Genomic DNA, 27,505 nt, shown 5'->3' on the forward strand with positions numbered 1-27,505 from the left:
AGCAAAGCCACTTGGCTTGGGATAAACAATCTACTACTTAGGTGGAGGACAGCTTAAAAAAGGAGTTGAGTTTGAATTGTGGTGAGGGTGAGGCTTCAGAAGAGATTTAGGGATGTCATCAAAATTAGTGATGGAATCATGACAGTCATACTCTAGTGTAATGATAGGGAAGTATTCATAATCTCAGCCTATATCCCACAGCAGGGCTCTTATAGCAAGGAAATGAGTCCATTCAGGCAGCCGCTGCAAGACCTGCTAGACAAATCTGGCCAACATGAATTGGTGTTGATAATGTGGGACCAGAATTGGGACAGACAGAACTGGATATGAAGACTGTCTGGGTCCATGCTGATGAGGCAACTAGAATAAAGAAAGAGAGGCTATCCTAGACTTCTCTCTAGTAAATGGCTTGATGGTGGCCAACACATTGTTCAGCAAGAGAGGTAGTCAGTCACAAGATCATATACAAGTTTGGCCAGCATGCAACTAAGGTAGACTTCCTCCTAGTAAGGAAAGGGCATTTGGGTAGAATCAGCGATTGCAACAGTCGACTCACAGCATAAATCACTGGTTGCCAAAAATCGTCTTCCATACCTAGCTCAGCTGCATAGCCTTTCTATAGTTTTTGCACAAGCTGTTTTGAGATGTTGCAGTTCTTCTTTGACTCCACCTATTTCATCTTTTTCCTGAGGTGCTAGAGCCTAAAGTAATTCCTTGAACTCCTGTGCTTTCACTCCATTAACTTCAAGGTCTTCAGTGTAGTCTTTGTTGACCTTAGAGACTTCCCTGACCACTGCCTGCAGTTGACTGTATACACCAGTGGTTTATGCAGTTTCACTGGGTATGGCTTTGCAATCAAAGATTCTACTAAGTGTCTTTTCCTTAGTAGGAGAAAGTCTATCTGAGTTGCATGTTTACTACTTTTGGATTTATCTTGTGATTCTGTCTCTTGAATCATATACTGGTCTTTTGTCAGACCGAAGTTCCTGACTATGAATGTCATTACCTCCCTAAACCCAAAGACTTCCTAGACATTCATCTTACAAAAAGAATACTTAGCAATCCCAAAAGCAATCCACCAAAACAGCACTCAACACAACACATACAGCCACACCTCTTGGAGCCTCACCTACAAAACTAATAAGGCAAGCTAGCACACTAGCTAATATTTTAATCATGGATGATTCTATTGTAAGACATAGAGATGTCCTGCTCACCGAACTAAATAAGGAGAAAATTATGGTCAGTTATCTATTAGGAGCCAGGATCTGCCAAATCACCCCATGCTCAAGTGATTAGACCACAAGTACCAATATGATTCAGTCATAGTCCATGTGGGTGTAAATGACTTGAGACATACCTCCTTGGTGTATATGAAAAGAGACTTTATGGAGCTCTCAGACTTTGTGTCCCTGGCAGGTATGTACCTAGCACTGAACAGCATTTTACCATTACTAAGGATGATGTTACAATGTGAACAAAAGATGACTGACTTCAATAATTGGGTTTGTTCCTGCTGTCATTCTAAGGGAGTAAAATATATGCAAACTCCTTATGAAAGACAGACAAAGCATGGATTAACTTGCAAAAGAATAAAAAAAATGACAAAAACTGGCAACTATTCAGACAGCTATGAAACCAAGTCAAGAAACAAGTTAACAGAGATAAAAAGTCTTATTATACTCAGCTACAAGATAGCCATAAAAACAGCTCTAAAAAATTCAGGTCCTCCATATCATCTCTCACCAGCCCAGGTAAAAAAAAGAATCCCAGCCCATACCCATTCATTCCCCCTCTTCAAACAGGTACCTATTTCATAGGTTCATAGATTCATAGGTTGGTACTAGGCTATCGGCCCTAGGGCCTATGCAAGCCTAGCCATAACAATTCCCTGGATATTTCTTCCCACGATATTTACTTCTCCAGGCCCCTGTCTAGCAGGGCGAGTGACATGATCCCCGGGGTGAATTTCCTATCTCCCATCCAATCATCAATGTTCCTTTTGAAGAGGGCCAAAGAGGCGCACTGCTTGATATGTATGGGCAGTCTATTCCAGAGTATGAGGAGTCTCTGGGTCAGGAACCTATCCCTCCAGCATGTTTTGTTCATTGTGATGACAAGGTTTAGATCCCTGGAGCGTGTGGCTCTGAGGGATTGGGATTTCTTTAAGTGGAGCATGTCCAACAGCTCAGGGTTTGACATGGCCTTGTATGTTAAGCAGAGATCGCCTCTGAGTAGACGATATGCCACAGAGTATAGCCGGAGTTTTTTTCAATGGTCAGTATATGGCATCTGCTTTAGGCCTGTGATTCTTTTAGTGAGGAATTTCTGTGGCCTTTCAAGCTGTTGCAGATGTCTTGTGAGGTACATACCAAATGGGGCATTATACTCTATAATGGGTCTAATGAGGGATGAGTACAGTGAGACAATGACCTCCTTTTTTCTGGATGAAAAGCCCTTAGTGATGAGGTGTGCCACATAGAATGATTTCCTGACTGTTGTGGCAATGTGGTTATCGAAAGTGAGACCACTGTCCACCTTTGTCTCTAAGTCTCTCATCACACTTTTGACGTTTAGTGACCTGCCACCTATGTGGTAATTCATGGGTACATGTTTTTTTTCCAAAGGGGATAATTATACATTTCTTGGCATTAAGTTTGAGCCCATGGCTCTGGCACCAGGCATCTGTTTCTGTAAGGCCCTTTTGTAGAATATCCACATCATTCGGGGATTCAATAGTGGCTCCCAGTTTGCAGTCATCTGCAAACTTTGTTAGCCAGAGTCCCTTAGTGTTGGCCTGTACTTCAGAGAAGTAGATGCCAAACAAGAGTGGTCCCAGTACTGAACCCTGAGGTACTACACTTGTCACTTGTCTGGAGCTGGATTTGGAGTCGTCTACTTTTACTGTCTGGGTTCTGTCAGTAAGCCAGTTAGCAACCCATCAAGTGATGTAGGGACTTATGCCCAGCTTAGTAAGTTTATCTATGATTCCAGAGTGGAGGATGGTGTCAAAGGACTTGGCGAAGTCAGATAGGCTGTGTGGACTGCCTTACCCTCGTCCACAGCTCTGGAGACTGATTTGAAGAAGTCAATCAGATTCAGGAGACAAGATCGGCCCTTCACAAACCCAAACTGGGTGGGGTCTAGTGTTTGAAGTTTGCCAATGTCTTTGTTTATAAGTTCCATGATAATGCGTTCCATGCCCTTGCAAATCAGGCTTGTCAGGCAGATGGGACAGTAGATCCCGGGATCCAAGGTGGATCCTCCCTTGTGGAGCGGGATAACTGTAGCTGTGCGCCACTCAGTGGGCACGAAGCCTGAGGTGAGGCTATGATTAAACATGACACTTAGCTGAGGTGCCAGTTCATTTTGTAGTTCATGTAGTACACAGCCTGGGATGTCATCTGGTCCCATGGATGCTGTATTCTTAGCTTTGGAGAGTGCGGTTTCTACCTGTGTGGCTGTGATTATCGGAATTTGGCAATCTTTTGGTATTGATATGGGCCCTGTAGGGGGTGAGAGTGGGGTGAAGTTGGCACTAAATCGATCTGCCAGGATATTGGCAATATCCTTGGGATCAGTATATTTAATGCCATTCTGTTGTAACTCAGAGCAGATCTGAGCATTGCCGTTTAGATTTTTGACATGACTATAGAATGCCTTGTGGTTGTCTTTGGAATCTTTGGCAATTTTATTTTTGTAACTAGCTTTTGAGGATTTTTTGAGGGATCTCAGCTTCTTACTGAGGCTGGTGAGGGAGTTTTTTGCATCCTGGGATTTTCCTCTTTTTTTGCAACAGTTTCTTCCTTCTGTTGTATAGTTTGTTTATAGCAGGGGACCACCAGATTGGCTTCCTTTTTTTGGAGAAGAGCATTTTGGTTCTATTTGGGATGGCACGATTCATGCACAAGTGGATGTGCTCGTACAGTGCCTTAGTGTAAGATTCTGCAGTCGAACTTCCAGATCCCGTCTGCGTGGGTGTTGTGAAGTTTGTCACTTCTGACTTCAGTAGCTTGAAGTTGGCTTTGGAGAAGTTTTTTAAGGAGGTTTCCTTACTGGGGGGTGGGGGTGGGATGTGGATGTCAAGGGTGATTTGCTTATGGTCAGAACTGATCAATGAGGGGGTGACCACTGGTGTGGAGCATCTATCTCCCATGCTGGTAATGACCAGGTCTAGGATATTGGAGCCCCTGGTGGGACAATGGATTTGTTGATCCAGGCGTTGGAATTTATGAATTCCAAGAACCGTTGGGAAAAGGAGTTGGTACCTTTGGAGAATGTGTTTTTTACCTGTGCAGTCCGCCTATGTGGTAGTTTATGGGTACCGAGTTTTTCCCAATGGGGATGACAATGCACTTCTTGGCACGGAGCTTGAGGCCATGACTTTGACACCAAACATCTGTCTCTGTGAGGCCCTTTTGTAGAATGTCTATATCATTAGGTGATTCTATTATGGCTTCCAGTTTGCAGTCATCTGCAAACTTTGTAAGCCATAGACCTTCTGTGTATTCCTGCACTTCAGAGAAGTAGATGCTGAACAGGAGAGGACCCAGGACCGAACCCTGTCACTGGTCTGAAGTCGGACTTGGAGTCAGCTACTTTTACTGTGTGGATTTTGTCAGTGAGCCAGTTAGCCACCCATCTTTTTGACATAGGGATTTATGCCCACTTTAGTGAGTTTATTTATAATTCCAGAGTGGGCGATGGTATCGAAAGCCTTGGAGAGGTCAAGATAGGCTGTGTTCACTACCTTGCCCTCATCTACAACTCTAGTGACTGCTTCAAAGAAGTCATTTAGGTTTAGAAGACATGACCTACCTTTTACAAACCCAAACTGAGTGGGGTCCAGGGTTTGGAGGTTACCTGTGTCTTTGTTTATAAGCTCCAAGATGATACATTCCATGGCCTTGCAGACCAGGCTCATCAGGCTAATGGGGCAGTAGTTTCTGGGGTCTGTGGTGGCACCCCTTTGTGGAGTGGATAACTATCACTCTATGCCATTCAGTAGGCACACAGCCTGAGGTGAGGCTATGATTACTTAGGTGGGGTGTCAGTTTGTTCTTTAGTTCATGCAGTATGCAGCCTGGAATGTTGTCTGGTCCCATGGATGCGGTGTTCTTGGCTTTGGAGAGTGCGGTCTTTACTTGTTCATCTGTGAATGCAGGGGCTTTGCATTCTTCTGGTATTAAGATTCATAGATTCATAGATTCATAGATTAGTACTAGGCTAACTGCCTTTGTGCGCCATTTTAAGCCTAGCCAACTACCCCATTTGAGAATCAAACCCTGCACCATTGGTTTATAATGCAAACACCTTAACCATTATGCCAACCTCCCACCCCTATAGGTAACAAAGAGTGCCTACTGCTTTTTTGATGATGGTACTTATTTGCTCTGCCATCCCTGGTGTCACAGCCTAGGTGTCACAATCTGCAATGGTCCCTTTGGAGGGTGAGAGGGTGGTAAAGTTAGCACTGAACCTATCTGCAAGGATGTTGGCAATATCGGTTGGTTCTGTATATTTTGTAACATTGTGCTGTAGCTCAGAGCAAATCTAAGTGTTGCCATTGAGATTCTTGACATAGCTGTAGAATGCTTTATGGTTGTCTTTGGAATCAGTGGCAATTTTATTTTCATATCTGGCTTTCGAGAATTTTATGAGGGATTTCAGCTTCTTGCTGAGGCTGACCAGGGTGTTCCTCCAGTCATGGGATTTTACTCTTTTTGTAACAGCTTCTTCCTTCTGTTGTAGAGTTTGTTTATGGCATGGGAACACCAGATCGGCTTCCTAAAATGCAACATGTTTAGAATGTATTACACAACTGAGGCCTGTTAATGAATTAATTAATTCTTTAGTGCAATGAATAAACCAAAAGAATTAAAGAAAACATAAATACTGCAGCAGTTTCTGTTCAACAACCCACAAGTAATGCAGAAATCAGAAATATTACTGCTCACAACATACTATTGTTGGGGAGGGTGGCTTACATGCTTGCAGGGCACCTACATTTCATGTCTGACCTCCCTGTGCCTTCTCTAATATTAAGAATAGCTATCCCATCTGGCATCAAAAAGTACAGGTCTGACCTATTTGAATGGCTAATAATAGAGCATATACCTCCAAAGCCAGAGTCAGATTGTGGGAAACTAGTGCCTTATGCAGGGTGATGAATCAAGACATTTCCAGCCATCCCAGTATCCCAAGACTTTGCTGCTCTCCCTAATTACCATAAACACTGGTCAAAGCTGTCAGTGTACATATTATTATATTCTTTACTTTACAATTATCACAGAGATTTGGATTTCATTTATAACTTTTATTTCAGATAACACTCATGAATGTGTTGTTTTTTGGATTAGATGTTAAACTGAGGCCCTATCTGTCTGCATTAGTGGTAGGTGCAGTGAAATCTTTGATATCCACCTGAGCTATCCCTGAAAAGATACTACTAGACTAGCAGATCTATCCTGGTCAACAAATGAAATTTGAATTAAAAGTTTTAAATTAAATCCATAATTCTGCCTTCATTTCAAAAATTAAGAAGAAAATAGTATGCCTGCTGACAATTTTAAGCAGTGTTTATGGTAACTGGGGGGAGAGAGAGAGACAAGTAATGAAACACCAGAAGTTAATGCTGTAGTTTGGATCCCCGGTCCATTCACACTCACTTGATTAAGTCATTCATGCACTGCTGAGTAAGTGTATATGTTAACTTACTTGATTAATTCAGTGCTGCAGAGTAAGTAGGTACGTCTTATGTTGTTGTCCTGAATATGCAGCAAGTCTGTTTGTTCAAATCCCCTGCATACATGTGGATGTCTGTGCATTTACCTGCCTTTCTCTTACACAGACAATTCGCAGCATTTTTTTCATGCATGCATGAAAAAATGGAACGTTATGTTTTATTTTTATATTTAAAAATAGAGCATTTTCTAATCGAAGACTGGGTCCTAGGCCTAGGTCACCTAATGCTGGATCCCACTCTGCAAAACCTAGATTTAATTCCTTGGACTGTGCTATGCATGGAAGTCAGTATCCCTTATTTTCCCATATTATCAGAATCATCCACTATAATAAATTGCATATGTGCAGAATATTAGATATGTGAATCTGTAGCTTTTTTCTGCTAGCATACCTTTTTGAAAATATACATTTATTAAAGTTTCAAATTTAAATGACAACATGGTGAGCTAGTTATTTTATGATTAGTTTTGAATTGTTTCTACTAGGAATGTAGGAACTTTGCCTCATGAATTCCTTTTTTAATGTGGGTTAGACATATGTATACTCCTCTGGTTTATTGCTATGTGTCTTGATTAAAGAATACAGATTACTATTTATTCATTTTTACCATGTACTGCATTTTGCTTTCCTGATTTGGTAATAGTTTTTAAGCTTATTTATCTATTATGCAATGTCATTGCTGTGTTTTGAATAGCTGAACTGTAACTCTATGAATACTTTTTTTTTTTACTTTTTCTATGTCCTTTTTAATTTCTTTCCATGCTCTCACCACTCTTCTTTCTATACTTAAATTTATTTCACCCTGATCTGTGGAGACTCACAACTTCTTAGTAGGGTAGTTATGATCTGTGCAAGATTTTCACTGGCTGGGCTATGATTTGTCTCTAAGATCTCTGTTGCTTTGAGTAGTATGGCAAGTTTGCAAGCCTTTATACTCCCATTATTATAAAGTAGATCCTTGCTTTTCTAGACTACTTGCATGGTGGGACTCTGTATACATTTTTCAATGCTGCAAACAGTTCCACGTTTTGGTATTTGAGTGTGCATGAATGACAGCTGAAGTGTGCTCATTATAACTTGTTTTAATACTTCTATTCTTTGTTTTTTTATAGCTTACAACATAGCACATTGTTTAAAATCAAAATGGTTGGTTTCAATCTTTTGTTAACATTAGTTTAAATCTGTTATCTATGTAAGTATCTGTATGCCTGGACACCTTAATCTCTGGTATTATCATTTCATAAATCTACAGATTTTCACCATTTCAGTGGAGCACTACTCATGAATGAACAAAAGATTTAGAGTTACAATATATAAATGAATCTTGATTAAAAAAGTACTAATATGTTGCATTATCTTACAGTGTTTACTCAATTCTATTAAGCAGAACAGTGAATATGATCTAATTTGTAGCACAAAATATTTTTTTCTTAAAACTGCATAGTATAATATTCTAGACAGTACCTTAATGTTTTCAATAAATTAAACACTAGTACATATGAGGCTGTAATGTTTAAGGAGTAAACATTATCCTGTTTTCCCGCATTAAAATATCCTCTGCTAACTAATTAAATATGTTTTGAGATGACTTGCATATCACTTCTCTAGGGGTAATGGATTGATTATGAAAAGATTAGGTCTCTATGCACTCTATAGACATTAACAGTGGGGGTTATGTGTGTGAAATTAAAGTTACTCTATGGGATGTAAACATTAATTTGTGTATTTAAATCTGACTGAGATGCATTTCTATCTCAGCTTCAGATCATTCTAATTACCTTTTGCCACTGGAATGAATTCATTTAACGTGTACAGATTAATGAAGTGACATGAATATTTATTCAGTTGTGGTCATTTATTTGCAGCTCTGATGATCCCCTGGTGATATACTGACAAATATAAAATTATAATGGAAAGAGATACACTCATCACTTTAGACATCTAACCAAATATTAAAATTCCAGAAGCCATACATCAGTAAATAATGCAACACTGTTGAATTTGCTAAGATAAAATAATTATTTTAATACACTTAAGAAGCAGACTGCAGTATCATTAAATTATTCTAAGGATTTGCCTTAAAAGGTACAAAATAGTTCTATACCACTATGCCCTTCCTTTTGGTTATCATGTGGTAGTATCAGTAACATTTACCTGTAAATTCTACTTCTTATTGCAGAATATTACAGGGATGGTAAAGTATCAGAATATGCATTTCTATTTATTTGTTAATTGTAATCTTTTCTTTGTTTTCTGGCCAAATCCACTAGGGAAAAAATCTCTTTTCAGGAGTGACCCAGGGGAATAATATCATTAACAGACTCACTCACACTCACATAGTGGACAAACAAAGACACGGGGAATCAAAAACAGATTACTAAGTGAAGCTCATTTAAAAATCATGGTTGCAATTGTCTACCTTAAAGTGCTAGTCAAGCAGCACTGAATGAATAGAAGCAGTTCAAAATTTGGGTGTTGTCCATTATTCTGAGGGGTATTTTTTACAGCCTGTCGATCAACTAAGCAAAGCATATTAGATGACTAATAGTGATAACTTATTGCTACATACATATATCATATGTCACAGCTACTGTAGTCCTGCAGTTATGTATGAGAGGGATTCTACCTTAAGATATCTTAACTGCTGCTTCTCCCTTTCCTGTACTGTTAACTATGGATCACAACAGCAGACATTACCTAAGCTGAAGATTTGTTCTGAGTCATCACATCAGACATTGTTGGTACATGGGAAAAGTGCCTTGAGATCATATTAGAAGGTCTCTCCAGAAGATAATTTCCCATGTTATCAAGTAGTTCCAAAGGATTAGGTTTGATTCAATAATGCATGATGGCTACTCTAGACTCTCTCCAATGGGCATAACTTGCTCACAAAAGAGCCAATGACCTTTAGTTTCTGTAATGTACTTTTGTTCACTTTTCCATGGTCCAGTATGTTGCTACTGTCTCTAAACCTGTCTGCTTTCTGCAAATACTGTATCACATAGAGTTCAGGTAGGACCCAAATGGGGCTAGGTAAGGCATAGGCCTGACAAAATCCAGATAGTGCTCTTGCTTTAGCATAGGATAAAAAGTCTGAGACCCCGTTTAGTTTAAATAACGTATTTCCAAGATACCTATGGAGGAGGGACCCTCCCCCAAAGAATGAAGAAACTTGCATTTGCAACTTGCCTGGGATACATTGAAATAGACACCTGGGATAGCTGCCTAGCAACAAATATGTATTTTTGCAAATTAAACACTGATTGCAGACACTATGGCGAAGAAAGGTAGGGTGAGCTAAATCTGATTGCTATAGGGGGATTTAGCATTCCATATTAGAGGGTCCATATTCAATTCAACTAACAATGACAAAGTGAAGCTGAAATTAGTTTTCAAGCACTTTACTGAATTTGAGGATGAGATGTGCCAATCTCACAGACCATTGAAGAGTGTCTGATTTTTCTCATTCAACAGAAAGAGGACTGATTTCCTGTAGATAAAGTACATATCTAATATGTCCCAAACATTTTCAAAAGGCTTCACACCTCTAGGTTATTTGAGTTAGAGTTTAACAGTCACAATACATCATCACTACAAATGATGATGAAGACATGCATTAATTTAGGCACACATGAATGACAGTGTGGTCAGGTTTGCCTTAAACTGATGGCTAAATTCTCAATTTTTAAAATAAATAATAAGGGAAACAATAAGCAGTTTTGTCTTGCTCAACTATGTAACTGAAAGGGAAGTGAAATTACACCATGTGTTGTGACTTGTACCAGGGGCTTAGTATACAATGAATTAAATATCTATCTATAAAGTCTCCATTAAATCCATAGTCTCAAAGGACATTCCCCAGAATGTTACAGGCTAGTGAATGAAAGGGTTTTTGTAGAGCTCTGAAAAGAGAGGCTACTGGTGAGTCACAAAACTTTGTTTTGTATAACTGAACCATACTCAATAATTGACTCACATGGTCTGTGCCATCCTGCCTCTATTTCATGAACACCTGTTAATTTAAATGTACTAGCCATAGCAACACTGTCTTTAACCACTGATTAAGAACCATGGTGGAGATCTTAATTTCCGTTTGCAGAGAGAAGTACTCTTAAAATCTTGTGGCTCCAGATTAGGCTTTGTACTTTTTGTTGAGAGGATTCTTGTGGCTAACCTGCATTGCACAATGAAGCAATCTACTGATACTGATACGTAGTATAAATCGAAGAGAGGTTTTGTTATAGTTTCCTCAAATCATTAATAAAATTCCGCAGGCAAACAATTTAGCCTGGGTGCTTTGCCATTGGAGAAATCCTTTTATGCTTTTAAATATTTTCTCTGCACTAAAAGTCCTGTTTATGGCCAGTGCAGCTATCTTCACTAGTTTTGGTAATTCAGTATTTTATGAAAATGATTTCCTGACATCATGTCTGACTCAGTCTCTTGTTTCATAAAGATTTTCAAAGAAACATATGAAACATCTAACATAGTTGCCAATCTTGTATGCTTTGGGCACTGCCCAATCATCTGTAATAGTATATATGGGCATCTCTTGTCTTCTCTCTTCCAGCCTATGAGCTAAGAGCTTGGGGGTTTAATGCCCTTCACCCAGTGATATAACTTCATTCTCTTCCATTGTGTGGTAGTGTGATCAAACTCTAGAGTCTTCCATTCTTTAAAACATTGCTGAATTTTGCAACTGAGACTTTTCTTGTGGTTTCTTGTTCTTTAAAATTTGCCTCCAGTTTGGTGACTTTAACCGACTAATGTTTTGAGCAGTGCCTCTTCCAAAAAAGATTGACCCAGTTATTCATGCAACTTTTAAATATTCCCCACTTCTGCATTCTATCCATAAGTTTACCTTCAACCTCCTTCCAGATCTCTTCTAAATCACCCTTTCAGGAAACCAAGTTTTTTTGGGAACATAGAAAAACATCCAGCCTCCAGGAGAGCAATGGGCTTGGATCACCCAGATATGTAATATAAAATATAACAATATAACTAGTCTAAGAGGACAGAGGTGTCATGCTCTGCAGTCTCTATCACTCTGAGGTTGTGCAGTCTCACTAGTTTATAAACCAGCCTGCCCACAGTGTCGGATGCATGTGCCAAAATATGTATTCCTTCTCTGCGGGAGTGGAGGGCTGTTGCCTGTCCAGTCTGGAGTCCACAGGCACATTTAAGTATCTCCAGGAGTGTTGCAGCACTCTGACTCTGCCCCCTCCCAAGTCTAACAGAGATTGTGTGAACTTACATAGAATTGGAGGGACATACTCAATGGACAATAGAAGAAATCCAGAACAATAGTGACTCCATTTGTTCTCGTCTTTACCAATATCTTCCTCCCCTCTTGCCCCTCAATAGATGAATCCAGTGACCAGTTGAGTCTTCTCCAAATAAGTATAGACTTCCTTTTCTGCATTGTGGTGAGGCAGTGATATACCCCAGCCATTCAATTTCTTGTGAAATACTTTGCAGTATTTCCTCTCAAGTGTAGTCTCTTGAATGGAGATAATATCATACCTGAGTTTCTCCCCTAGGATTGCACATGTTTACTGTCTCAAGACAGTAGACAAACCCAGGGCATTCTAGGAAACACATTTAACTGCTCATGGAGGAATTCACATTATGCTAAGACCAGTAAAGTTGTGCAAATGCCTAGAAGATTGCATTTTTGAACAGGGAAGAGACTAATTAGATGAAGTGGTAGTTGAAAACTTAGGTGGCACTTTCAGAATAATTTGAAGTGGTACAAATAGGTGAAGACTGGGAGGAACATTCAAGGTTCAGAAGGTTGCTTATGGATGACTAGAAAAAAATTGATTTGTTATAGTTTTAGTCTTAAATGTTTGTAAAATATTTGTATCTGTTTAAATGGTATATGGTACAGTTCCTGCTATCTTTGAAATTTTGGAGAGGTCCAAACAATTTGTCTTTCTGTTTTATAAGCTGTATTTAGAGAGCCAAAGTGAAGGTTTGGGTGTTTAGGAAGGTTCTGCTTATGCTGGATACTGCTTCATCAAGTGGGAGATGTTTAGGTTGGTCTTGTTATATTTTTTGTAAGCTATTGGTAAAAGTATATATATGGAAGGCAAGAGGTTGCAAAAGTGATTGAGGTGCTGTGTTTTTTTCTGATAATAGAAATGGGGAGATGGTCACTTAGGGAGTCAGTTATGGCACCAAAAAGTGATTTTGTTTGGAAAAAAAAATAGAATCCACTCACTAATGGTTCCCCTTTTGTCTTTTTGTTGAAAATAGTAAAAATAGAGATTTGTTGTATGACACCATATGTGTTTATGCCATTTGTTGGACTGCCATAGGTGACCGACAGCCTAGTTTATGTTAAAATCACCCAGTATTAATTTTACTCAAGGGATATTAAATGAGGCTTAGCAGAAAATAGTCTTCAGCTATGTTGATATTGTTACCAGATGAAATCTAGATGCCTTTTATGCATATTAGCAGAAAAATGTTCTTCCCCCATAGTGCTTTTTCTAGGCACTGCCAAACTGAAAGTCCTGACATAGCAAATCGAAACCAAGAAAATATAAAGGCGGTACTGCTCAATGCTAGGAGTCTAAATAAAAAAACTCCACTCCCTAGAAGCTCTCTTCACCCTAGTGAATGCTGACATCTGTGCAGTCACTAAAACATGGTATAAAGCCAAAGAGAGCACACTGACAGTACAAGGTTATAATGCCTACCACACATTTAGACCAGCTACTACACAGATATGGACTAAAGGTAGAGGTTTCCCAAGTTACATAAAAATTAAATATATCTCAATGCTGGTTAAACAGGACAATACACTTGAGCTTCTCCGGGTTCAAATCGCCAGATGCAAAATTCAATACCACTTTCTTGCAAGCTGTAGGTCCCCATCTATGGCCCATAAAAATCCATATAATATATTTACACTCATTGGAAACACTCACTATCCAACTCAGTAGCATATTCATGGGTGATTTAAATCACCCCATCATTAACTGAGAATCTTATATAACACCAAACGTACAGGCACAGAAATTTCTGTAATTTGTAAACACAAACTCACTGGTCCAGATTGTCAACAGACCAACCAGGGGTGCAACCATACTGGAATTGGTCAACACTAATATGGGAGAGTACTGCATACCCCCTAGTCTACTGTCCTCTCTGGTAAGGTCAGACCACAAAATGATCTCATCTGAAGTAAAAATAAAGCCTCAGCAAACCCTGAATTATTTAGGAACTACTCTATTGCTAACTTCCTACTATGAAGTTCCCATAAACCCTGAAAACACTGCTGCCTATGCAGAACTATTCACACAAACCATATACAAGCATGTTAATAGCTACACAGAGGCAGCTCTACCCACCAGGAAGAAGTACACAACTAACTCAAAAAAATAGTTCTGGTGGAATCACAAAGATCAATAGGCTGTATAAAAGAAGGAACAAAATCATGACATAATTTAGGAGGTGCAGCACCCAGCAGGGTAAAAGCACTCTCATCAAACTAAACAAACAACTCAGAGGACAAATAATGTCTACCGAGGCCAAAACTGAGGTAAATTTTGGACTCCCAGGCCAAGGACAACCACAAGGCATTCTTCAGCTATGTCAACAACCTCAAAGGCAATGCACAATTGTGTGCAGAGCTCATTGTAAATGGAGCCATCTATTCTGAGACAGAAGGTATAGCAAACCTACTCGCCAACAAATTTAGCTCCAACTTTACCTCTCTCTCCCCCTCAACCTTCCCTCAGGAAATACATCAACTATAACTTCCCCTGCTATCATTATGGAACAGGCCCTTAATGGTCTCTCCAAGGCCAAGAACACTGCAGCAATGGAGCTAGACAATATCTAGAGATGCTCTCTAAATAACATGAAATATGACCTATCAGGGCCTCTGGAATTCATTTTTAACTGTAGCGTCCAAACAGGTTTCATGCCGTATGAATGGAGAACAGCAACAGTCATCCCTCTGCCCAAAGGTGGGCCATCTACAGACCCTGGAAACTACTACAGACCCATTAGTCTCACCAGTCTTATATGCAAAGCCATGGAAATGATCAATAATGACATAGGAAACCTCCAAACACTGGACCCAACCCAATTTATTTTCATCAAGGACAGGCCATGCCTACTCAACATGGTGGACTTTTAGAGAAGGTCACCAAAGCAATGGCTGAGGGAAAAATGGTTCATAGTGCCTAACAAAGCATTTGATACAATACCCCACTATGGCATTTTTGAAAAACGTAGGCGGTTAGGTATAACCCCTTATGTCAACCAATGGATAGCCATCTGGCTCACAGACAGGACCCAGGAAATTAGAACTGGGAGTCCACCTCTACAAAAAGGCCAGTCACAAGTGGAGACCCTCAGGGATCAGTCTTGGGACCACTCCTTCTTGGCATTTATTTCTCTGAAATCAAGGCCAATGCCAATGCCAATGGCCTCTGTCTGACTAAATTTGCAGATGATTGCAAATTAGAAGTTGTCATTGAATTGGCCACTGACACAAATGTTCTTCAGGAAGGGTTGGCACAGACAAACAACTGGTGTCAGAGCCCTAGGCTAAAACTAAATGCCAAGAAATGCATAATAGTATGCTTCAGGAAGTCATCCACACCTGGTTACTATATCATATTGACAACACACCCCTAAGAGTTGACATGTAGTCAGAGACTTGGGGACACACATAGACAGTAATCTTGCCTTTGACTATCATTTGTCTACAGTAGTGATGAAATCATTCTATGTTGTACAACTTATAAACAAAGGTATAGCATCTAGGTCCAAGGAAGTCATTGTTCTACTGTCTTCAGCATTCATCAGACCTATCATTGAGTATACACTTAACAAGCATATCCAACAGATTTCTTACTAAAATAATGCAGGGCATAAGTAAAATGCCCCATGCAGACTGCCTTAAGGGCCTGTCCCTGCATTCTGTCTCCTATAGGCTGTTGAGGGACGATCTATGCCTGGCATATAAGGTATTGCAAACCACACTCTAATGGACCTCCTGCATATCCACAAAACAAACAACACTAGAATTACCCATTCTAAAGACTTAAACCTTGCCTGTGATATAAATAGGACCTGCTGGAGAGACAGGTATGCATCTCAGAGACTACCCCTTATCTGGAACAGGTTCCCCATCCATGTGAAGCAGAGTTCCTCCCTAACCCAATTCAAGTCTAATTGAACAGTTGGATGGAGAAGAGGAAATTCATCCTTGGTTTGGCACCTATGTCCCTAATGGACACAGGCAGCCTGTAAATGGTTCATGACACGGAACACTGCTTTTAAATATTTCACCTTCCAAGCCCCTGCTTACACTTAGCAAATATACCAGAACTTGATAGAGATTGGTATGCATAACTATGATTAAAATGCCCTTGAGTTCATTAGCCTAGTAAACAGCTATGAACCTCTGACCATATAGTGTTTTGCTATGGTTAAGCTTGAGGAGAGAGAAAGAGAAAGATGAGGATTTCAGTGTTATTAAACTGTGGAGGGTTGAGAGGGGAGCACTGAAGGTAAAGAGATTTCAAGGGATAAATGCAATTCCATCTGTCTTTTTTACTTTTGCTATCTACCCTTATTATGTTGTAGCCTGGAAATATTATTTCATAATTTTTGACCTCTGTCTTTAGGCATGTCTCCGACAGTACAGCTATGTTTGGGGAGTGTTTTATAATCGAAGCATGAACATCAGCTAGTTTTTTTTTTCTTTTTTTGCAAATGCATCTGCTGCTTATGTGAATTATATAAAGGGTGAAAGATTTTATAAGTAACTGAGTGTGTGTGTGTGTGTGTGTGTGTGTGTGTGTGTGTGTGTGTGTGTGTGTGTGTGTGTGTGTGTGTGTGTGTGTTTGTGAAGGGGGATGGTATGTGTGATGTGTTGAGGGTATGTTGGGTCAAGCTGGGGTGGATGCCTCCGCTTACTTTAAGTGTTACTGTGATTGGAGCATAATATTTTTATTTGGATTTTATTTTTAATAGCTAAGTGGCAGTTATGGGTAGTCCATATTTAAGATCACTGCCCTGGCTAGTTTGGATAGGCAGGGTGAGACTTTCCTGGCCCTGAAGAGAAGTGAGTTAACTTTGGCCCTTGATTTTTCTATATGGGTACTTAATGTTAGTGACTGGTCTAGCCACAAACTGAGGTATTGGAAAGTCATGAGGTAGTTTGTTAAGGAAAATAAAAAAGAGAGGACGAGCTAAAATCTTGCAGCATTCCCACTGAAAGAAGTGTGGGCTGAGAGAAGGAAGAGCCCAATTGAATTCATGAGACAAGAAGTCTTGGAATTAAGTGACGGGTGTGGCATGCGTCTGGAGTGTTTCTCCCCAGAACTCCACTGAAAATGGGCTCTGCCTCAGTCAGACTCGCCCAGTAATAAGAAATGTTAAATACATAAAATACATGTGTGTTATTAATCCCAATGTACTGAAGAGAGAGAGACAAGAAGGAGCTGGTGCTTCACTTCAGTAACACCCTTCTACATTCTGGAGACATTCACCTTAACCGTGGTCACCAGAACTTCTCCTCTACTTTCTCCAACTCCACTCAAATTCCCCAGCAGGATCCAACCCCTAAACTCAAACAACAATCCTTTTTATTCCATCAACATCCACAGTATATGTAACAAGACTACTGATTTTCATTCCTGGATATCTCAATACTCCCCTGACATAATCGCTCTCTCTAAAACTTGGTTAAAATCACATAATAAAGACAATGAATTTCTACCTTCTGGTTATAACATCTTATGCCTTGACAGGACACACAAAAAGGTGGAGGCATTGCCATTATGTACTCTGACCTCCTAACCATATCCCCTCTGTCCAACCCTTCCTCCTCATTCCTCCCAGCAGAATTAATCATTGCTAAGTGTAAGACCAACAATCACAAAACTATAACCATTGCTTCCATCTATATACCACCTAGTGACAACATACCTTTACTTGAACAGATTCTACATTGGATGGCTCACACAATCCCTACTGAAACTATCATACTAGGTGATGTTAATATAAACTAGTTTGCACTCAGCTCTGACTCTTCCTCCACCAGCATGCAACTATATGGCTACACTTAGTTTATCTCCTCTTCTACTTTTCTGAATAAACCTACACATTTTAGATCTATTCTGGACTGGATTCTTATCTCCCATCCTAACCTGTATCAAAACCCAAATCCCTGCCAGATGGGATCAGTGATCACTCTGCAATATGTGTCCAAAGATTCTCCACCCAACGCTCTAGGCCGCATAAATTTAAAGAACGCCAAAAGTTAACTAACTTCAACCCTGACACTTTCAATGACTATCTATCTGCTATGGACTGGTCCTTCCTCTTTGACCATTCTCTTGATGAAGCAGTGGACCAATTCAACTCTATATTTTTTAAACACTCTTAACTCCCTTGCCACTACCAGAATTATCAGAGTCAAATCTGTCTCTCATTCAAAATAGAGATTCTACATGGAAACTCTAATTAAAAAACAAATCTCTCATTCACTACCAAAAATGTAGGAAACTACATAACCTGACCAGCCAAAAAACACATATACATAGAACAAGACAAAAGAGAGAATTGTGGATTACAGGAAGAATTGCAAGAAACATTCTTCCCTCACCATCAATGGGGACACAGTGTAAAGAGTGAGAAGCACAAAGTTTCAGGGAGGGCACATTAATGAGGACTTGTCTTGGAACACCAATATAAATGCCATAGTCAAGAATGCACACCAGAGATTATACTTTTTAAGAAGGCTAAGGAGAGCGAATCTCCCATTGACAGTTCTCACTACCTTCTACAGAGGTACCATAGAAAGCATCCTGATAAAGAACCTGGTAGTATGGTATGGAAGCTGCTCTGCCTCTGAGTGCAACAGAGAGTGGTAAGGACAGCTGAGAAGATAATCAAGACCACCTTATCACCTCTCCACCTTTCCATGACTTGTATTTATCCAGATGTCTCAGCAGAGCCAGAGGAGTAATTAAAGACTACACTCTCCCTGCTTACAGGCTGTTCCTGCATCTATCATCTTGAAAGCACTTCTGAAGCATACGATACAGAACTAAATGATTCAGGAGTAACTTCTTCCCTAATGTCATGAGGCTGCTGAACTCTAGTAACAATTACTCAACATGATGGCCATCTGGGTCAGTAGAAACTGTAGAAGCTGGTCTTCAACTGTGCATTATTAACCTGGTTAACAGCCTCATCTAATACTTACCATGACTGCAACTTGTAGGCCATCTAGGGCAGTAGCAATGCAGTAAAATATCTCTTCTTTCTGTGCAATACATGTTGCAAATTCATAAATTAACCATAGTGCAACACTCTAAGGTCCATAGTGCAATACTCTAATGTTCACAGTGCAATACTCGAATGTCTCCTTCTGTGCAGGGATCAATGCAATGTCTTAACCAATTACCTGTGCAATACTAAAGTCTCATGCAAGTAAGTGCTCAATGCGAAAAGTGTTAAAATGTGTTTCTAATTATGTACAGTATTAGTCTGTCTACTTGCGTGTATGTGATGTAATAGTTAGGTGTTACATCTGTAAATATCTGTGAAAACAGCTATATGTTGTCTGCACATTGAGTCTGTAGACATGAAATTTCATTCAGTTTTTGCACTTGTGTGATTCCTGAGTGACAATAAGGTTTACTTTGACTTTGACTTTAGTCATGTTAAATTCTCTTTCATCATCTCTTTCTTAAATAACACCATTATCTCTTCTGAACCTCAAACAAATTTGCTTTGTATAATCATTGATGACCAACTTAAATTCAGTCTCCATGTACAGAACTGTATAAAGAAAACCCATTAAAAGCTTGGCTTGCTGTATAGAAAGCGAAGGTTCCTTACCCCTAACTCCAGAATATCACTTGCTCAAGCCTTTCTCCTTCATAACCTTCTTTACTGCTCTCAGGTTCTTTCTAACTTACAGTCCTCTCTTCTACCTAAACTTGAAACCACATATAACAAAGTTGCCAGATTTCCTGCTAACTTGCCCCTGAAATCTCATCACTGTCTTGCAATTCAGAATCTCAATTGGTTAGAATTTCCTGACCAACTCATATATTCTCAACTTCTTATAATTTACTTCATCTTAAATAAATCATCCTTCTGCCCAAGCATATCCTCTCTTGTCTCCCTCTATAACTCATTATGCCCCCTTAGAAGTTCTGAACAACATTTCTTACAGATTTATAAACTAAAAAAGAAATCACTAGGACAAAACCTATATTCCTATCTTCCTTCTCTCTCTTGAAATCAGCTTCTTTAGCCCTTAGAAATATCACACATGCACAAGAATTCAAGACAGCTCTCAGGCTTTACCTACACAGCACCAGGAGATGCCTTTGTAACCATCCCACTTAAATTTACTCCCCTTCCTCCTTCATCCCATTCCCTCCTTTCCCCATTACCTTTTTCCCCTACCCTCACTTTCCTTTCTTCCACCTCCCTTTCAACACACCCTCTAACTATTCCAAGTTCCTGACCTTTAAAATATATCTCTACTACTCCCTTCCTCACTCCTCCAATTTCTGCTCCAATACTCATAATTCTTCTATACCCACTTCTAACTTGTCTTCCCGCTTTCAACTACTCTTCCTGTAAAACATCATGTTACCTAATAACCTATGTAATATATATACATTTTTATGTCTGAATACAAATTTGTTATTCTGTACTTTGAACATCCTGCCTGCATAATTTATTAATAGGAGTTTTTCCTTTTTTTATATAATTTGTTTTGTAAATTTATGTATTTTTTACTTCTGCACCACAAATGTTTTACTTGTATTACTTGTCCTTTAAATCTAATTTTTAAAAAAAAAATTTGTATAATCCTTCACTTTGGAGATTTTCTCCTCAGGTCTCCGCTGAAAAAGCGCAAAAGCTCAGATGGATTAACCTGGCTAAGAAATGTCAAATAATAATGTCAATGGCGTTTGTGAGTTCAACAAATATTGCACCTGCCAAGATATCTTTTTCCTTGTTAAGGAGAATTTCATCAGTTACAGACCACGGTGCCATAATTGTATTATGACCTCTAGAAGCTACACTGTTTTAGGGTAAGGGGATGGCATTGTTAAATGTAGCTTGAGAATTGTATTGTACATATATGTTTTTTACTAAGACCTTGCCAAGAGTGGGTAATATGGAAATTGAACAAAAATGTAAGATGTTTTGGGGTTTATGTTGTTTGGGCAGGGGGTGATGAGATCTGTTTCCAGATGTTTGGCAGTATATGTTGTGTCAGGCATAGTTTAAGATGTGATGAAGAGGCTCGGTTAGAAACTCCCTGCAGTTTTAGATAAACCAGAGAAATATGTGGTCTGAACCTGGGAAATGGTCTGTAGGTAGGGGTTCAACTAGGTTACTGACTGTTTATCTGAGATTTTTTTTTAAAGTTGAATGGGCTGAGGAAGACAGGCAGTTCTGGTAAAGAGAATAGGGAAGTGGAGATGCTGCTGATATACTTTAGGGGTAGTTAAACTCTGTGACAAAGCCAGAACAAATGAGTGTCCCTTGATTAGTCTGGATAGGTTTAGTTAGGATTTGTGTCACAAGATTTTGTCTAGGGAGCAGGCTGACTTCATGTTAAAAGAGTTTAGGTTTACTGAAAAGAGAAAGTTTCTTGGTTTTGAGATTATTTGCATGATGACTGCTTGAACGGTTTAGCCATGTTCTGGAGTTTGGTAAAGGAAGCATTGTTGTCATGGGTTGAATTGTTTTTCCATGACTGCCAGGCTTTACCCCTTAACTTGAGAAAGGATCTAAGCCCTTTGGTGAGCCATGCTGTTTGTTCTGTTTAAAAAGGCTTATTTATTTATTTATTTATTTAACTTCTGTTGACCAGGTTAGTCCAACTATGATAGTGAAGCCTTTTTGAGAGACCCAAGGTAGTATTTATACTACAAGGGGAAATTTGGCCAGGGCATCAGGGATCCTTCCCCAGATCATCATTGTTGTGAGTGGGAAAAATTTTGTAGGAGCTCTTCCTGTTTCTGCTCCAGACACAGAGGTGGCACAGAGAAACAGGGAGGCAGATGGAAAGAGAAGGAGATGGAGTAGAGAACAAAATGAAGGAGAAAGCAAACATCAAGACCAGAGAACATGTGCAGCATTCTGAGGAAATGTTTCAAAGAAACCTGTTTGATGGTGATGAATCAGAAAATAATGGATATATAAATACATCCTCCAGTTGGGAGTGTTACGGGATGATTTTCTTAAAGAAATGGTTGTTAATAGTGAGCCAGAAAATGAAGGAGATGTTTCCTGTAGAGACATTATGAAGAAAATGCAAAAGGAAGATGCAGAGACAGTCCTGAATGATAGTGGTGAGATGGAAAATAAAATATATGCAGAGAAAGTAAAAGAAGGCAAAAAAGGAGTAGCAGTAAAGAAGGCAGATGGAAATGAAAAACAGAAATATGTGGTAAGGATTGAAAGTAAAGAAGACAAGGAAATGGACAGGTGTGAAGTATGGGAAAATTTAATAGCTCCTTTGGTGTAAAAGCACATGAGGTAACATAATTTATTCTTATTAACAGAGACATTATATGACATTATATTTGAGACTTTTTTAAACATGGAAAATTTTCTTGGAGAACATGAAAAAAGAAAGACAGTAACCCATGGTATCTTTATGTGATAAAAAACATTTAACAAGAAAACAAAAAAGAAGATTCATGTTCAATTTCAAACAGACATAGAAAGAAAGACTTTGAAATGACATTTGAAAGCTTTATGCAAATAAGTACTGGACATTGCAAAAGTTTATGAAAAAAGGGTTTATGGACTGCTGGCTAGGCTTAATATTGTGTGAAAAATAGAAAGAGAAAAATATGCATATACCAGGCATGATAAATGTCGAGAGGAATAGGGGTGTTGGAAAATACCGGGGAGACAATGCAAGACAGGTTTCATTTGTGGGAAAGAAGGACATTTTATAAGTAACTGACAAAAGAAAATGGTATATTTGTAAGGAAAAGGGACATGATGAAAAATGTGAATTGAAACGTTATAAATGTAATAAAATTGGGCATTTATGGATGGATTGCTAAAATGAAAATAATAGTAAGGAAAAAGAAAGAGACGAAAATGAACAAAGAGAAGAAATTTTAGAGGTAGTAGAAATGGAAGAAAAATTAGATGAGAAAAAATAATAAAGAGAATATAGAAGAAGATTCTGAAATAAGTGATGAAGAAGACATAAATTGAAAGGTAGTAAAAAGAAAAATAAGAATTCTATTGGTAAAAAGGTAAATGACAGAAAAATAATATTTAAAGGGATAAGTACAAAAGAAAAAAGAAAGGAAATGGATGAAAAAGAATACATGTACCTAGAGAGTGGGGCTTTGGTGTAATGGTTCAGGTGTTTGACTGCCATCTACAAAGTTCAGTGTTTGATTCTCACTTTTAGGAAGGAAATTGGTTCATAGGTTCATAGGTAGATACTAGGCTATCTGCCCTAGGGCATTTATAAGCCTAGCCAGAGTGTATTTGGCTTCCGCCTCCCTATTAGATTAGCCTACTGTGCCTCTTTAAACTAGGTCACAGAAGGTACCCTTTTAAGATTAGTTTACTGTGCCTCTGTCTAGCAGGGATACAGAAGAGATCCCAGGGGTGAATTTGTGATCTCCCATCCACGCGTCCAGATTTCGCTTGAAGAGGGTCAGCGAGGGGCTATGTCTAATATGAATTGGGATTGTATTCCAGAGTGAGGGGAGCCTCTGGGAAATGAATCTGTCCCTCCAGCATGTCCTATTTATTTTTGTGCTGAGGTTTAGGTCCCTGGATTGTGTAGCTCTAAGGGACTTGGATTTTTTGAGGTGGAGCATGTCCATTAATTCTGGGTTTGACATGGCTTTGTACGTCAGGCATAGATCGCCTCTGAGTAGGCGGTAAGCAACTGAGTAGAGCTGGAGTTTCTTTAGTTGAGCTGCATAGGACATCTGTTTGTAGCCTTGGTTAGGCTTAGAATAGCCTATTAAGAAATCTAGCCTAGTAATTAGCTGTGAACTTATGAAACATGAATCTAAGGAAAAGGGAAAATGAAAATTTTAGCATGCTTTCTGTAAAAGTGAATAATACTGAGAATATAGTAAGAAGAATAGGAATTTTGAAGTGGAGTAATACATGTGATGTAGTTATAATTATTTTAGAAGACACAAGATTTTTAACAAATAAAGAAAGATTGCAAACAGAGAAACTATGGAGGGAAAGATAATATGGAATTTGAGAAATAAGGGATGATCTGGAATAGCTGTATACTGTAGAAATACAGTAAAGATATAAGATATAAATTTAGCAAAAATTTAAACATTAACCATTGTAAATTTAAAATGGAAAGAACAAGTATATAGAATATTTCCAGGATTCAATAAAGTCTATGTAGGCTCCATGTAGAGCATACATGGAATGTACCTGTGTACATGGCCACGGTTCCCTTTCAGCAGCGCACCATGCATATTAATCATGGTGGTCTGCCAAGGGAGATCATGTTAACATGGATATTGAATCCATGCAAGCAGCAGTGTAAAGAATATCCTGTACTTGTGGTCTGTCCAGGAAGCTCTTGGACAGATGGTAAGCACAGGATGATAATCATTGTAATGTACTCTGCTATTGTATAAATAGTTTTTAGATTTTTTTTTTTAATCTTCCTTTTTGCATGGTGCAGTGCTGTGCTTAGCAATGCCAAGCTGTGCTTATACATACATAGCAGACACCTGCCATATATCTAAAAAAATAGAAAACAGATGTAATCAATTGTACAATATTTTTTTTTCGTTTTTTTTTAATTGTTTCTATCTATGTTGGTCAGTGGGAGTGCTACAGAATCCTGAAAGAAAAATCCTGAAGACCAAAATCGTGAGACCAAAATCCTGAAAGTTCAAAATACTGAAAACTCAAAATCCTGAAAACACACAGGATATTAACAATTGCTATATCCAAGCACAAGTACACACAAAAACAAATAAAACACAAACTATATTACTGTTCTCAAAGTATAAGCAGGGGGGCAAGCTCCCCAGCACCACCCCCTGCTACTTACATATATCAACTAAAAGATTGCACTTAGTGTAGTGAAGTGCAATCTCGGAGTTGATATATTTAAGTAGCAGGGAGTGTGGGGTGTAGCCCCCACATGGGGGTGCAGGGGGGCTTGCCTCCCTTCATATAGTTGAAAGGTAATATGTTTCTGTATGTACTTGTGCTGGAATATAGTAAGTGTTTTGTTCCTGTGTGTTTTCAGTATTTTGAGTTTTCAGTATTTTGAACTTTCAGGATTTTGGTCTCATGATTTTGGTCTTCAGGATTTTGGGTTTTCAGGATTCTGTAGCGCTCCCAGCACAGCACAGTGTTTAGTGATGCCAAGCTGCACTTATACATTCATAGCAGACACCAGCCATATATCTAAAAATACAAGCCAGATGTAATCAACAGTACAATACTTTTTTTTTCCTTTAATGTAGTTTGTGCTATGCTCAGCTCAGCTGAACTGGCTTGTGCAATGCTAAGCAATGCGGTGCTTTTATGAAAGTTACAGTATGACTTGTAAAGGCAGGAATGAAGCCTATATTAAGACCAATAGGTGGTAATTTCACACCATTCATTGGAGTCTCATTTGACTGTCGGTATACCTGGTGGTGTTGTAGAAGGAGCACACTTTTGGGCTCAGTGGTGGTGAACCCTGGTTACTGCAGGGTGACTACCAGGGCTCACAATGTAAGTCTGAGGCCTGGAATCATTTGGCTAGGGATCTCACCAGGGTCACTGTTATCCCCCACACTGCTGAGCAGTGTCATCACCACTATGATGACTTGAAGTGATGGAACAGGAGAAACTTGGACACCTGGGTCCAAGAGGCTATGGCTGGGCATGCCCCATAGCTATGTAAGAATGTTTGCCAGTACTTTAGAAATATATAAGCTGAATCAGTACAAAACTGGTATGCATAATGGTTTGCTTCTCTTTCAACTGCTGCAGATGAGAGGGATCATAATGTCCAGTTCCAGTAGGGCGCCTGGCTAGGATGAGGCATGAGTGTGATAAGTAGGGAAACATAAAGGTATTAAACTAATGCATAACGTACTGTTAAAATAAATTATTTACAGAGTTTGCAGTAATGACAGTCAGGTATGACATACCTGGGAAATGTAATATGTTTAGTAATGTGTCACTTCCTACCTGAAATGGTAAAGCAAGTTAAATTGAGTACACGTGCATTACTGTGTAGTATATCTTCCAAACATCCATTGATGTTGTGGTCTACCCAGATTAACAGTTACTGTTCTGCTCTGCTAATTGTGTGAAATATGCTGTAGGTTGCACTCAAGTAATGACAAGGGTATATGGGTTATTTCTTGGAAGTCTGACACAGCTATCAATGCTGTACATGCCAGACTTAAAGCAGCAGTAATTAATAGATTTTAAATGGTGATGGTGCTGTCATAAATACTGTTTTCAAAAAAGTAAGTGTTCAGTATTCTTCTAGTCACTGCATGCATGTTCTAATCTGAGGCCAATCAACTGTAAAAATGAAATGAATAAAGAGTGTAGAAAAAACTGTCTGATAAATGTAGTGCAATACCCACAGTACGGACCAAGCCTGAGTTATGGCCACACTCAATTTGATCCAATTGGCTTGACAATGCAGTTATGTTGTCTTCACCCCTCTCCAGGAGTGACAGTCCAGATTCAGCTAAAAAATCTGTGAAAGTGCACAGTTGTTGCTGTTGAAGAAATGGATAGCTATGGCTCTTTCCTACACCCGTCCTGCACACCCCTACCTGCCTGTCATTATGTTTCCCCGCTGGTTGCACCCCTTTCACCATTGTCCTATCTCCCCATTTTTCTTTTGTTTAAAGATTTTTTTCACAATGTGGCATGGCACGCCACATTGCTTAGCAATGCTAAATACAGCTATATTGATAAATGCTTTTGGAACAATATTAATCACATTTGAAAAGTATACCTGTGCTCCCTTTCAAACCCACGACCATTCTACCTGAAGGGTAGTGGATTAGACCACCAAGCCACACAGATGCTAATAAGCACATGTGCTTCAAGCAAAACATACTAATGCTGAAGTTCCCCTCATTAAGTGTGTTGCACAGCACCACACACATCAGCTAAGAGATTACTAGAAAAATATTACTGTAATTGGCACTCAAGTACACAAATACATCACTAAAAAGCACACAAATAAACTTAGACATAAGTGAGGTATCTGATAGCAGGTAATCCTGCAGTTATATCTACTAAATCTCAGAACACACCTGATAAAACATTAATGGAAAATAGGATTCTTACCTGGGTCTCTTGTTTATAAATACAGCACTCTAAAGCCATATACATGGTAATAGATGTAAGCCCAGTATTTAACAGCAGACTACTGTGGAATGATAACTACCACATGTAAAAAGTCACCTTTTGTATAAGTGACTCTGTAGCTCAGTCTGTAAAATGCATTGAAAACATATTTTTTGGTACACATGGTCCTTGGTTCAAGTACAGCTGTGTTTAGCAATGAAAATAAATGTATGTGGCCATCAATATTATAACATGTGATATGTATGTCTGTCCCATCACCTATTTATCCACCCATAACAGTACAGTTGGAATGTCTGCATCTATATAATATGGGGCAAAAGCTTACAGATAGGATCAATCTCATCTACTCCTAGTACAACGCTATAAAGTGCAGATACTGTCAGGTAATGCAGTAACCTGA

This window comes from Protopterus annectens, chromosome 2.part0 (assembly GCF_019279795.1).
Source record: "Protopterus annectens isolate FY-2018-M chromosome 2.part0, PAN1.0, whole genome shotgun sequence".
NCBI classification, from domain to species: domain Eukaryota; kingdom Metazoa; phylum Chordata; order Ceratodontiformes; family Protopteridae; genus Protopterus; species Protopterus annectens.